Source organism: Talpa occidentalis, unplaced genomic scaffold (genome assembly GCF_014898055.3).
Source record: "Talpa occidentalis isolate TD23 unplaced genomic scaffold, MPIMG_talOcc4v2.1 talOcc4.11, whole genome shotgun sequence".
Classification (NCBI taxonomy): Eukaryota; Metazoa; Chordata; class Mammalia; order Eulipotyphla; family Talpidae; genus Talpa; species Talpa occidentalis.
The window spans coordinates 83,466,897-83,479,733 of record NW_023601104.1 but is presented as its reverse complement, the minus strand read 5'-3'; the positions used below and the strand labels follow the sequence as shown (position 1 = coordinate 83,479,733).

General features: G+C 40.6%; 1 protein-coding gene across 1 annotated transcript in view; it reads left to right on the top strand.

Annotated features, from left to right (window-relative positions):
- The window catches only part of FLRT2 (fibronectin leucine rich transmembrane protein 2), a 102,828-nt gene that overhangs the window by 75,406 nt on the left and 14,585 nt on the right, over positions 1–12,837 (top strand).

Below are 12,837 nucleotides of genomic sequence, written 5' to 3'. Positions count from 1 at the left end.
TGAGGGCTGACTGTACGTGAGCTGTTTCTTAATCACCTTGTTTTCAGACTAGTTGTGGCGTGGTTCTCTGCTCTACTGCATTACGAAAAATGGAAGTGAGGCTGTCTCTGGGCCTTTGCTTGGGCTGCCATAACAAATTACCATGTGATAGGAGACTTAGGCAGCAAAAGTTAATTTTTTCACCTTTCAGGAGATTATAAGACTGAAATCAAGATATTAGCAGGGTCTGTGGCCTCCTTTTTTACAAGACCTCCTGTGTTGTCCTGTGGTCTTCCCTGCTGTGTGACTATGTCCTGGTCTCTTCTTATGAGGATTGAGAGTCAGGATGTCTCCTCATGTCTCCTTATGTCTCCTGTGTGAGCATTCCATAATAAAATGGAAGGATGGACAGGCAGATATACAGATGGATGGGCAAAAGTTAAGAGGGACTTGTCATAGAGCTAATATTTCAAACGTTATAACTATTATAAGCAAATTGTTTGAAAGGGGTGTCCAGTTCTCCCACAGTGTCTGATCTGCCCTTGAAATGGCCTGAAAGGCTAGGCAGGTTTGACTTTTGATTTCTCAAACTCCATGAGTTCCTACATTGAAAGTGTCAGCACAAGGCCTCCCTGGTGGTGCAGGGGTTAAAGTCTCAGTGCTATTAAGCTATCGCCAGCCACTGCAGCATGAGTTTGATCCCCAGCCAGGGATGTGACCCACATGACACAGCAGACCTCCCCTGTCTCGCCCACTACTCTCCTCAGCAGAGTAGTTCACCACCTGTTCTGCTCCCCACTCGGTCTCTGGTGAATTCTCTTGCCCCCTGCACCTCTGGCCTACACCCCAATTCTTGTATGCATAAATAAATAATTTTTTTTTTTAAAGAAAGTATCAACACAGGGAGAACTCGTCCCACACTCTTCAGGAGTTCCAGGCTGAACCCCTAGGGGCCTGGCCCACATGCTTACTCCCCCAGATGACTAGGCCTAGAACAATCATTGCCACCAGGTCCTACCAGAAGGTTTAGGGCAAGACATTCTAGAACCTAGCTACTCAGGTAGAGCCTTCTCAGAGGCCATCCAGGTTCCCTATAGCCACACCCCTTGGCCCTTGGGCAGCGCTCCTTGCCCTGGGGGGTGGAGGGGTGTGGTGTGGGGGGTGTATACCTGGCAGGTCTCAGAGTGACACTGTAGTCAGTTCCAGCTTCTTATGGAACTACCACTAGTTTTGAGATTATTCCAATAATCTCCAAATTCCCTGAAGAATGAACCCAAGAATCAAGGGAACAGGAAATTCTGGAAAACACCAGGGCCAGGGCTTAGACACATCCAAAAGTCCCTAATGGTGGTGGTTTTTCACTTGGGAATTCACTTTAGTAAGTCCTGACCTTAAGGACCCAGTTTCTGCATCCCCCTGACTCCCAAAAGTCCAATCACTCTTCTGCAGAGCCTGAAATCTAGAATCATGTGAGCAGGTTTCTGGTAGGATTAGAGAGTGTGAGCAGTGCCCACCCTTATCTGTGTGAGCAGCGGGCCGGCAGCCCCACCCTCCGCTCAGGTGGCACAACGCAGCCCCTCAGGAAGGACGCAGCCGGTCAGTCCCTGGAAACCTGTCAAAGCCTGGGCTGCACTAGCAACTTTTTTGTCACTGGGGTCACTAAAAGCTGCTTTTTCAAATTATCTATGGCTGTTTGCCAGGCTGTGCTTCTAACTTCAGAAAAAAAAAAAAAAAAAAAAAGAAAAGCCCGTGCCTTTCTTCCCCACATAGAATAATTTATAGGTAGGGACCAATTTACTCACTAGGCCACAGCGTGTGGCCTGAGCCTTTCCCAGTGGAAGGGACAATAGGCAGAGCCTGGTGGCAGGCTTCTGTGCTCTCCACAGAAGGGGGGAGACCCTCCTAATTAATTACAGGACTGACGTGACCCAGTGTGCCTACTTCAGTTTGTCATCAAAGTTCTTGTTTAGTCAAAGCTGTATTTCTTTGATTTATTTGTTATTCATACTTCATCTGTTTGCAAAGAGAATTTGAGATAGCTGAGGAAAAACCAGGTGGGGTTCTTGGAGAAGCTCTCTGAAACAGCATGGCTGAAGAGAATATTCTGACAGGCGATGTTTGGAACTTGCTTTTCCTCCCCAGGCTCTTTTGCCTGGATAGAATTTCCTGTGCTCCCTCATCATCCCTTCCCCTCCCCCCCAAAAGTGCTTTCAGCTCTGGGCTGCTGCACATGCACATTCAGGTCCAGCGTTTGGATCATTTCCTTCTTTCACCGCACCCCGCCTGCTCCAGTCCATTTAATTGTAGGCTCCCCATTGCCCTAAGAATAAAATCCAGATGGCTCTCCAAAGCCACAAGGCCTTGCCTGTCTGGGCCATCAGGACCCGGGGCCGCCCGCTGACCACATTTCTGTGTGCTTTGCTCTCCTGCTTCCTCACACAATGACCACAGCCACGCAGGTCGCAGGTTGTTCTCAGAAGAGCTCAGGCTGTCCCTCCCATACACCTTTGCCCCGATCCTGAGGTTGACCATGTCTGTGGCTTCAGCCTCTCTCCTCCCACGCACTGTCCTCCCTTGTCCCCAACCCCCATCTGTTAACAACTCCTCATTCTTTGGGACCCCCAAAATGCCATCCAGGACAGCCATTTCTAAACCCTCATTCCATCACAGGCTCCCAGAATTCCTTATGTTCTTCTTGACATTGCTCACAATTTTATCATTTCCTGTCTCAAGTTTGTTGTTTTCATTTTATTCTCCCCTCTCCCACCTACCCCCAACCGGTCTTGCTTACTAAATATAACCCCTTCCTAATTGGAGCCACTTGATCACCCTGGTTCACCTTTGCTTTATTAAGAGCAAAGCCACTCATCAATTGAGGAATAAATCCTATTAGCCACTCAGCAATTGTTTGAGGAATGTGTGAATGAAAAATACTAGTTTTAGGGAAAGGTTTGATCCACTTGATTTAAAATGTTTGCCAAGAGTATTTGCATTTCTAGAGAGAGTAGCCTTCTAACCCAAAGGAACTGGTTTGTAACCACAGAATGTGAAGTGGGGGCTTTCCTGGTGGTGTAAGGGGTTAAGATGCAGCACTGTGAAGCTATCTTCAGCCTCTGTAGTATGAGTTCAATCCCCAGCCAGGGAGCTGACCCACATGGCACAGCAGACCTCTCCTGTCACCCTGGCTGCTCCCCTTAGCAGTGCATTTCAGTACATCTGCCTCTTCTGCTCCCCACTAAATCTCTGGTGAATCCTCTCACCTCCCTGCATGTCTGGCCTGCACATCAGTTCTTGTATGCATACATAAATAAATCTTAAAACGAATGTGAAGTGGGGGTTACTGATAAGAAAGGAGATTCGAGAAAACAGGTCACTGGGAAAGTGCTTGGCATTAGGGGCCAGGGGAGGGTGGACTCACATGTCCTCTTCCTTGGCCTTTTTGAGTGTTTTGTCCGAGAGAGCAGACCGGTCATTCATATATCCTTCTGTAAAAGACACAGCTTGTGGCCACTCATGATACTCCCAAGGGTGGGGCCTGCATTTCAGTCCAGCATGTGACTAAGGAAGGAATGAGTAATCCCTTCTGATTTCACACAGACCATACGCCCCTCATCTAATGCTATGTGTTACATTTGCTTTACCCCCCCCAGATTCACATTACTCTCCAAATACTTGAGGTTTTCTTTTTTATTTGCCAGTGTGTATAGGAAATCTCTTTTGCACAGCCATCAGGTAGCTGAGACAAAGAGGGAAAAATTGGTCAAATCTATCTTCTTGCATGTGCTTATGTATGTGAAGGGACCATGTTTCAGCTATATTGCGCCCCCTGGTGGTCGATCTATGCACGTGGGCCTGGGTGGCCTGCACCAAGTCAGACTGTAGCTTGCCTTCCTTTAAAAAAAAAAAAAAAAAAAATATATATATATATATATATATATATATATATATATATATATATATATACCATTGCGGTCTCCTGAATTGATATGTGTTGGTGCTCCCCCCCCCCTTTTTAAACAAAGAATTAAGTGGACTACATTCATTGGCAGCCTATATTTAAGAAAATGCAAGCTTTTTGCATTTAGGGTAAAGTTTGAAACCTGCAGCGTGCATAAATGAAAGTAATGCTTTGACTGTATAAACCTCTGAAGGATTCTCTCCTGTGCTTAAATTCCTCTGTGTTTGGAGAACATATGGCAACATCCATTTAAATGAGACAGGCCACCGGTGAAGATTTGAAAAAAAAGGCTTTTAAAATCTTTCGTGTATTATTTTATCTTTTGTGTATTTTTTCAATCGTCTTGCATATTTTTACTATTGTCCTTTGAATTATTCCTTCCGTGTAGCTGACACCGGTCATGAAACTGAGGCTTCTCATCTAGGGTTTCAAGTCACACAGATCAGTGGGTTTTATCTCAATGCATATCTGGCCACATTCAGGTGGGAGGGGTGCGGGGATGTCCTTGAGAAAAGGAGAGGGTCAAGGATCAGAAATAATCACCTTTTTTCTGTTTCTTGTCCATTCTCATCCCCCAATCCAGAAATAGTCCCCTGAACATAGCCTGACACTCTCAGTGTGACAGGTGTTCTGAAGATGAGAAGGTACATTGTAAAACCTATTTATTCAGTCAGGAAATTTTACACCATTTACATTCACAGCCATCCCTATGATACCAAAATAGGCTTAAGCAATGAATTTTTCATTTTTTAGACTCAAAGCCAGATAACTCACCTGGAAATATACACTATGTAATTTCATTTCATGCACCTAATCAATATCACTGACGGAAATCTGTATTCTCCTTGTGAAGGATATACAAGATTTTCTGTTTCATTATGTATATTACATATGCAGTGCAATATTTGTTGGGAAAATAGGCCAATGTTTATATTTTTGGATTCAGTGTATTTTTTTCATAAGCTTTTTTATAGCTCTCTAAGATACTGGCCTATTTGGTATTGATCCTACCTATACGGAATGGTAAAGTGGTGTATAAGTAAAGTGCAATTGAAGCATCACACTGAATTTATGTAAATATTTATAAATTGTTGGTATTATAGGAGAAGAATACTTTTTTTTTTTTTTTTTTGTGGTAGACTGGAAGGACTTACCTGAATTCACATCCTAAGCATCATAGGACTGAAGTGTGGGGTATGTGGTGTGATCAGAATTGTCTCTCATTGAATGAGGTTTGTACTAATAGGTCAGATTGACCCCATTTCAGTGGCGCTATCAGTCAACAGAAGCACAGAATTTTATGGAATTTGTAAAACAAGTTTAGTGCTATAATAATTGCAATCATTTGCTAGTTGCACACCCTGTGCTTTTTCCCCAAGGTCATGCAGTTTCTTTGTGTTTGGGGCCTATCCATCCATCTCTCTACCATTCAGTCTCTTCAGATAGGTAATGTAGCTTAAAGACCCTTGAAACCTGTTCAGTACTATTAACTCTGTGAATCCTTATGGGACCTCAGATTGAAGTTGTTGAAGAGTTTTTGCAGACTGCCTCTTCAAACAGAGTAATCATCTGGAGGTTGCTCTTAGGCTCTTTCATTTATTCTACAACCACCTCTTGAAGGTCTGCCACATGCTGGTCTCAGCCCTGGGGAAATAATAAGTGAGCAAAAGCAGACCAGATCCTCCCTGAGTTCAAGTCCCATTCCTGTCACTTACAGTGACAGGGGAAATAATAAGTGAGCAAAAGCAGACCAACTCTTCCCTGAGTTCAAGCCCCATTCCTGTCACTTACCTGCTGATTAGCCTTGAAGATGCTACTTAGCTTGGAACATCCATTCTTTCAATGTGGGTAATGACAATATTGTAAATGCATTTTTTTTATGATTCAGCACATGTAAAGTTCTCAAAAATATCATAACTATAAATATTAACAGAGAAATGGTCTTGAAACACTGAAATCGAGTAAGTCAATTGGGTATCTGAATGTGAAAGTAGGAAGCTGAGAAGACTCAGATTCCAAGATGGAGATGTGAGCTGTGATTAATTTGCATATCTATGATAATTTAAGCCTAAGGCTTGGATGCTGTTTTCTAAAGACGGAGAAGAGTACCTGAAACCAAGCTTTCTGGACTCACACTAAATGACTACATTGAAGAGAGAGAGCCTGCCACATAGGAACAGGCAGGAGGAATAGGATGGAAACCAGCAGACTCTAATGTCAGGATGAGACTGGTTCAAGAAGGGCAGGCACAATAATTCTAAATGATGCTGTGAGATCAAGTAAGAGTACGTCAGGCCAAATCTCTTTGGATTTACCAACCAGCTCTGATTTTTGACATCAGAGATGTGTGAAAATTGGGATGGAAACCAGTATTGAGTGTGCTGGGGAGGAATTGAGAAAACTTACTGAAAATGGGCTGTTCTTTCTAGCAATTTGGCTAAAAGTTAGAAAAGACAGGATAATAACTGCAGGGAGTATTTTTTTAGTAGGAAATATTGGTGAATGTCTAAAAAGTGATCCATTTTCAGAGGGAGAATCCTGGGTATAGGCCAAATAAGTTTCACAAGGAAAGAGTGAAAGTTCTAAACTGTTAATCAGAAGAGAAATGTGGTGTAGTGGAAAGAGCACTGGTTGTATTGGTTTGTTTTGTTTTTTCCACCCAGGAAAACTGAGTCACAATTCTGTCTCCAGCATTTGTTACTATTTGAACTTGATTAAGTCACACATTTCTCTAAGTTTGTTTTCTCATTTGTAAATTAGGAATAATAGTGACTTATTCCTCATCACTGTGACTAATTCACAATGCTAACTGTGACTAGCTTGGTATTTGAGTATTTAGCTGAATTTGAATTCAAATTGGAAATGTATAGGCAAATAGGGTCAAATGATGTGAGTATGTGTAATTATTTTCTTTTTAAGATTTATTTTTATTTATGCATACAAAAACTGGGGTTTAGGCCAAAGGTAGGGGTTAGGGGTGAGAAGATTCACCAGAGACAAAGTGAGGAACAGAACAGGTAGATCTACTGAACTAAGCTGGTGAAAATCTGGGGAAAGTTGACAAAATGCAAATGCTCATCCTTTTCTCAGGACTTGTGAAACTGAACTGGAAACCTTCGTTTTTTTCATCACCATTCCCTAGTGTTTTGAACCCCTGGGTCTGAGGAATCACTGCTTTAGATGATGGAAATGATTCCTCCCAAAGATAAGAGTATTTGAAATCAGCTATTTTCTGTGCTTGAAACATGAAGGGTTCAGTCTTTGGGAAAATGACTGTATGAATGAATGGATTTCCCCCATTTGAAATTGATTGAAAGTTATATAGACATGAGCTTTGGGGAACTTCATCCTTAAGGACTATGCATTTTCCTTTCCTTTGATCTGATGTGTATAGTCGCAATGAAATTCTTTTCCATTAGTGTCTGCTCTCACCATGGGTTTAAATACCCTGAAGAACCTGTCTTGCAATCCCAGATTATGTAGATTGCGATGCAACCAAGGGATGGTCACTGAGAGCTTCCTAGTGTATGGAGAACAGCATGTGGCAGTAATGCCTGTGTTCTCATAGCTTATGCATTTCAGTTTATAACACTGGTTACTTGTTCTAAGGTTACCCCTATTACTTTCCAACTGCATTGGAAAACTTGTGAGAACAACTCTTCAAATATGTTAGAGAATTTTATGCTGGCCAGGAGAATAGCCTTTTTACGGGGGTCCAATTATAATATTTTTAATACTAGACTGCTGGAGCCAGGAAATGGCCAGCTATTTAAAGTGTTTCTTTCCTTCCCTCCTCCTCAACCTTTCCCCTTCTTTCTCTCTCTCTGTTCTAGCAAAGAAAACTAATGAACAACATCATGGTGCTTGCTTGACGTTTAATGAGTTTGATGGAAAAGTGGTTGCAAGGGCCATTGTTAAATTGTTTCTCCCAAATTCCTTTGCTAATCCCCACCTTTTGGCCAACTAACTATAGAGCTCTCCTGATTGTTTTAGAACAATATTTATAACCTGTCTTCAGGAATGTGGAAATGTGCTCAAGTTCTACAAATTACTTTCGTGTTTCCAGATCGTCACAAAGGCATTTGTAGTGTAGTCAGGCCTGTGGATTCTGCACTTGTGTGTGTCTGCTAGTAGGCACTGGTTCCCTACCTCCAACAGTTCAGGCCTATGCGCCCTGAGAAACTTGTCCAGGAGAATCTCTCTTCAGGTTAGCTTTCTCCTTTATATCACTTCATGCACTGTGAGGTCTTGTCTCAATCCAGCCAATGCCAAAGCCATTAAGATTTTATTAGGTTTGTCCTAGCGTCATTATATTATGCAATCGGTGGTGCTTATTGACAATTCCTATTTTCTGTACTTTGATTTTTATAGTGGGAGTTTATTAAGCGCTCCTAGAAAACAGGATCCTGGAATTAATTGTTAAAACAAAATCCTCTTAGGCAGCACTAGGAGAGAAACGCTTTGCAGAAAGCTTTTATATGATTTATATGCTTTGAGTCTCAGTTCCTATGAAAAGAGTTAAATGAAAGTGTCCTAGAATAACCGCTGCTTTTACCGTCTTTTACAGACCGTGGGCTACTTTCTTGTGTCTCCAAAGAGTGTTTGCTACATGTTGATTTATATTCTGACGTTTGAAAGTATGTTTTCTACTTTAAGTGAAAATTTCTGTTTTGATCTAGCACCTTCCATTAATTCTTTCTTCATAATCTCTGGTTTCCAGAAGGGAAAATATAGTCAGTACAATATTACAGCAAATAGGAAAAGAAAAAATAAAGTTTTGCTCTCAAAATTTAAAATTATCTTATAAAGTGAAATATTTTTTTACAACATTTAAAGACATAAATGCAACGGCTAATGATTTTTGAAACATGGCTGTGTTTATTACCTTCTAGAAACAGGGCTGTTTCAGTGAGAAGCAAGAGTTGGGAAGAAGTTCTGTGCAGTCAAACTTATGTCCCTTCTCTCTCCTGGGCTGATTTTTACCATTGTGTTTGTTTGTTTGCTTTTGCTTACAGTATTCTTAAAAAAAAAAAAAAAGAAAGAAACAAACTATCATTCAAAAAATGGACAGGAGAACTAAATAGACACTTCTCCAAAGAAGACTTACAGTGAACAGACACATGAAAAAATGCTCATCATCACTTATCATCAGGGAAATGCAATTCAGGACCACAATGAGGTTGTGAGAAAGACATATCAAAAGGGTCTGGCCAGAGTGTGGTGAAAAAGAAACCTTCTTACAGTGCTGATGGGAATGTGGACAGGTCCAGCCTCTGTGAAAACAGTATGGAGGTTTCTCAAAATATTAAAATCAGATCTGCCATCTTAATTTTCACCATTTGAGACACATTACAACCAGTTTGGACACCTCTGACAATTTCCTCAAATCCCTTCCCAGTCATACAACTTCTTATTGGTCTCCTCGTTGGTTCTTTCCTCTACAGCCCACGTACTGCCTTTAGAACTCTTTACAAAGTACCATAATTATCCGATACCAAAATTTCAAGCTCTTTACACAGTGCCACATTTCCCTGCTTATTCATCTCTTTCCTCTTACTAAAAATTTAAGCTCCATGAAGTCCAAGAGCTGATCAGCTCTGCATAAGGTTAATACTGGAAGAAGACCTTGAAAGCTGCCTATAGATGTGAAGTGTGGGGGAGGGGTAAAAAAGGAGAGCACAGTGGACTGTGGTGGAGGACTTTGGGTGCTTTGGTGGTGACCACACCTGAGGGGAGAAATCCTATACTGTTGAAATATTAACAAGGATATAAAACAGCGGTACATTATTTAAAAAAAATATATATATATAGGCTGAATAACTGAATAACAATTGTATTTTCATGCTCTTTTTTGTGTGAATGACATGGAAAATTCTGTTTATTTGGAACTTCATTTTCCTCTGTAAAATCAGGATAATATTAACTTCCTAAGGTTCTTATAAGATGGTGTAGGCCAATGGTTTTCAACTAGGGTAAGGGCTGCCACTATCATATTTATGGCAGTATCTGGAGACATTTCTGAATGTTCGCAGCAAACTCACAACAAAATAACTATCCGCCCTTCCATGTCAACAGACCTAAAGTTGACAATTCCAAGAGTGAGAGAAAGTGCACAGAACTTGGCAGGTCTGCAGTGATTTTTCTCTTGCTCTACGCATTGGATATCACTAATAATAGCAATAACATGGAGAATAACAGATTATATTTATTATGTTCTTGCCATGTGTCAGGCATCATATAAGCTTTTCGCAAAAGTTAATCGATTTAATCCTCTCAACAGTGCTGAGTTGGGAACTAATATTATCCTCATTTTTCAGAGGAGAAGACTAACACTTAAATGGCTAAGTAATTTATTCAAGAACCTGCAGCTACTAAGTGTCAGAGATCAGGAAGATTCAAGCTCAGGGCCAAGCATTGGACCATTAAACTGTACAACTTTCTCTATAAATACAGTCTCCATCTTAAGATTTAAAAGGATTTCCATCCTCAGTGGTCAGTAGAAATTACAGCTGAAAATGGAAAGGAAATTTCAGTCTACTTACTTAAATTTATAAAGATCATTACTGTCTTGGCGTTTATAATTTTACCACTTGCACTAATTTGAGCAGATACAGTGTGTTGGCTGCTCTGGATCCCTGGATTAGAGCAAAGCTACTATGTGCTTCTCATTTGTGGGATTCCTAAGAAGTTCCAAAGAAACCTTGAGAGAGTTCATTTTTATTCAGAATTGAACCTTGTCCTGGCTGATCATCACCTCATGATCTAAATGGACCTTTTTTTTCCTAGTAAGGTGGTTTAATAGTGTTACCCCATGTAATCCTATTTGGGGTTTTCTTAGGGGGCTCATCCCCTTCTTTCATAATCATTAAAAAAATTAAATAAACAACTTCTAATTAAAGCGCACCTGTAAGAGAACACAGCCCAGGGTGAAGGGGTGACGGGTAGGGCTTTTCTCTCTTATAGAGAACACAGTTTAGGCACGTGGAAACTTTACAAATGGATGTATAACAATGAGTCTCTAGGTCCATCCCCTGTATTTTGTTAACTGCCAATGACTATTATCTTGAAGTTATTAGCCAATGAACTTTCTAAGTAGGTTCTATTATCTCAAGTATTGCTAGTTTTTCAGGTCCTAAAAACTTATAAACACAGTTAAGAAGCATCTGTTCCATAAGAGTTTTAGAGGCATCAGAGCAGCTGGTTTTCTCCCTTTGTGCCTAACTATTAATTTTACTCCTTGTGTGCTACTATTATACTTTGAAGATTCCTGTGACAAATTCAAAAATATATTTGATTTTAGTGTTTGAGCCCCACTTTTGTCACTTTTGAAGAGTCAATGCTAATAGCACCAAAAGTATGTAAATCATACTTTAGAAGAGTGGCTTCCTCTGCTTACAAGTAACTCTTTAAGCTCTTAGGACATTCGGGCAGGCATTTTGCAAGAATCCTTTGAGGCCAAGGACAAGTGGTGAATGTGTTACAGGGCAGAGAGAGGGGCACCCCAGACGCCACAAACCTGCCTGGGGGACCACCCTGTTACAAATGCGTTACTCCACCTCTAAGATTTCATTCATATAAAATGTGCGACTCTCCTGGGTACAAAGTGATTAGTATGCATTAGGCCTTTCCTCTCCTCAAAAAGAGTCATTTGACATGCTCCTGCATTTAGCATTTAATAAATCAAACATTTTGAATGATTGAAGAAGCTAAGACTGTATTTAGGGCAGCCCTTCTCAAATTGTAACATGCACACCTGAGTGCTCACTGACTCGCGGATTCTGTGTTTCTAACAACTTCCCAGGTCAGGCTGGGGGGCTAAACTGAGGCTCACACTTGAGTCGCAAGCTAGTAGGGAACATTGAGATAATTTGACAATTTGAAGCTTGAGATAAGGAAGGCATCGAAAATTCAGCTTTTCTATACCTTTAGTTGTATTATAAATTATACTTTAAGCATGAATGGAGATTTTTGTCAAAGGGAATGGTTTATGTACTGTGATCAAACCTATTATTTGTAAGTTTTCTTTAATATAAATAATGCTTGAATTTCAATGAAGATACATCCATCTGGTTTTGTTTTTGCCTGAAAAGAGACTCCCTTGTCCTTTCCTAAATGTTTCTAAATAATGGAACACAAATGTTGCCATTTCTGGTCATCAAAAGCATTTTTTAAAAGAAGATGTTTCACAATTTTTTAAATTGTAAAACGAATTCACAATATTCTTGACACTTATAGCACTTACAATGATTTTTCTTTCTTTTTTTTAATTTTGTTTCCAAAGATAACTAAAGGGACAATTTCCAATAATTCCTCCGTGATTTTTAGATATAAGATGTTTCACTCTCTGGTAGTGGTGAGAATTAAGAGACTCGTAGCCTGCCATGTCCTGTCATGTTAGCTTATTTTGTAGGGAAATCAAATCTGGCACCTTTCAATTTGCTTCTTTATGTCTCTAATCTAAAAACAGATGGAACACATTCTGGAACAAGAAGGCATGGTTACGATCTGGATTGCCCTTCCCTCCCAGACTGAGTTTTCTATCATTGCAAAGTTTGCTGAAAGTCCTTCGTTAAAAAGCAGGGAAAGACTCACATTTGGGAAGAAGCTGGTGGTGTTGAAAACCTAATTTATTCTCCATCATGAGCTTGGCAACCCTTCAAGGGAACACCACGGTGTACCTCATCTGTACCTGGAGGTCCCGAATAAGTGGAGATGTATCAAGGACTAGACTTTGTTAGTTCTTGCTAACTCGAGTGTGAGCTCTTTTTGGAGGAAGAAAAAGAGGTGGGGAGGCAAGAAGCGGAGAAGAAAAGCGTAATGTCTTACCTTCACACCTGCATTTGTTTATATTGCATTACATTTATATTGCTTCATTCGCAAGTTTCAGATCAAATGGAGGC